Source organism: Myotis brandtii, unplaced genomic scaffold, assembly GCF_000412655.1.
Source record: "Myotis brandtii unplaced genomic scaffold, ASM41265v1 scaffold463, whole genome shotgun sequence".
Taxonomy (NCBI): domain Eukaryota; kingdom Metazoa; phylum Chordata; class Mammalia; order Chiroptera; family Vespertilionidae; genus Myotis; species Myotis brandtii.
The window spans coordinates 509,273-511,498 of NW_005367694.1; positions in this window are offsets into that span (position 1 = coordinate 509,273).

Genomic DNA, 2,226 nt, shown 5'->3' on the forward strand with positions numbered 1-2,226 from the left:
CCAGAACCTGGGTCCTGACCAAGGGTCCTGACCGAGGACCCTGTCCCTGGCTTTGGACGCTGTGGCCCATGGCAGGGACTCGGAGGTCGGGCCACATCACAGGTGGGTTGTCCTGACCTGTCTTAACTCGCCTCCTGGTGACGGGCTCAGAGCAGAACCAGAACGTTCCTGGCACCTTTCCCCTCCCAGCGGCTCGGGCCTTTCCCTCTCAGCTCAGACTTCCTCCCTGAATTATTTTTCTCAGTCCAGCCTCACTTCCTCTTGCACCTGCCAACCAGGCCCTGGGGGAACGGAGATAAGGAAAGGGGAGGGATAATGTTGAGCCTACTCCCAGCCTCGCCCGTCCATCCGCCCCGTTGACCCACCTGGAGGCGAATGTTCCCTCTTTGTTTGCCTGCCTCTCTGCTCCCCACCCCTCTCCTTTCTAACACGTTCCAGTGTTTTCACCAGGACTGGTTGCTCGACAAAATAAACTCCTGATGTGGAAAGTTCAGCTGGACAGAACGCCAGTCACAGGGGCCTGTTTGCTTAGCAACAAAAAAGTGTTAGCCGGTCCCCCCTCCCCTCTCCCCTTTCCTGCCCTCGCTGAGCGCCTGCTGCCTGCGTCACAGTCCTGATGAAGGCCCTTCCTATGCTTCTCCCCCTCTCTCTCTGCCGTCCCCCCCACCCCCAGACCGCTGTCTCCCCGTCGTTCTGTTTCAGGTTCTCTGTGTTTCTCTTGGCTTCTCTGGCTTTTTCAGCCCCCTGTCTGTCTGTCTGGAGCTGTCTGACTTCCTCTCCTCTCCCTCCACGGAGGAGCAGTCAGTTTTGCAGGTTTTCCAGGCATCCGTTGAGCACCATGGGTGTGCTGAGCCCTGGTCAGCAGTGACTCCAACTTGACCCTTTCCCTCGGGGCAGAGGAGTGAGCCAGCTGGTGCACTAGGGTGTCTGGCAGTTCGCGAGGAATTATGGGAGAGAGGCATTTTGATGGTGTGGTTAGGATGTGGAGGAAGCCCCGCACGGCACGGGGCTAAGAAGCTTGTTTGTCCTTGTTGATAAGGAGTGGCTGAGGTTTCTGAGCCAGCGCTCTGCTGGACTGAGGGCAGGGTTGCCAGTATGGCATGGATTGGAAAAGGTCAGCCTGGAGGTGGGCAGGACAACCAGGGAACTGGGGCAGTAGGCCAAGCAGGAGGCGGGGTGCTGGCTGGAGGGGCTGTGTGCCCGAGGTCATGTGCGGTGATAGACTGCAGACAGGTGGGACGGGGACAGGTGGGCTGGGGAGGCCGTTAGAGAAAGCTCTTGTGCAAGTCTGAGTTCTGGATCACCTCAGCAAGTGCCATGGAGGTCAGTGGCTGGTTTCAAGGGGAACTGTACCAAGTCTTAAACACCAAGTCTACCCACGCCCTCTGGGTGAGGGATGCATGCTTTCCTGCAGCTGAGAATAGACACCAGCTGCCTTTGCCAGTTGCATTCCCTACTTCTTCCAGTAGAGGGCCCCCTCACTCATTCTCAGTCCCGTGGGTGGCCATGTGACCCAGGTCTAGGTCCCTCCCCCTAGTGACAGCAGTTGGTTCCAGGGTGATCACATGACCAGACGTGGCCCAATGAGAGTCAGCCCTGGGATTTTTTGCGGGAACTGTTGGGAAAGAGTTCTGCTGGAGTGTTAAATGGAGCTCCTGGGGCCCCCGTTGCTCCAAGGTGGGGAGAAGCCTGCCTGAACATGAAGCCAACATGGGAGAGAGTTGAAAGATGGTGAGTGTGAGCTTCCTGGGAGTAGCATTGGAGCACTTGGTCCCAGCCGCCCTGAGCCAGCCCTTCTCCTGAAGTTTCCAATTTTGTGAGCCAGTGCATGCCCTTGATAGTTTAGATCAGTTTTCAGTGGGTCTTTCCCACATGAACCCACACACGGGGTGTCCTCTGGACAAATCCAGGAGGAGTGGTTGCTGAGATGGTAGCTCTGACTCCTAACTGGGAGTGTTCCTCTCCCCCTCCAAACGGCTCCTCTTTCCATGTTCCCATGTGACAAGGACTTGGACATTTCACAGCTGGCACCAGGAGCTAAACTGAGGATAACATGGGCCCGTGTGGGAGTTCTGAAGCAGCCTCTTCTAGAAGCCTCAGAGCTGCAGCACTTTAGAGCTGTGTGCCCTCAGGTAAGTATTTTTACGTCTCTGGGCCGCAGTCCCCTCATCTGGAAAATGGGGAGAATGACAGTGCCTCCTCGGGTTGTTGTGAGGATCAAATGAA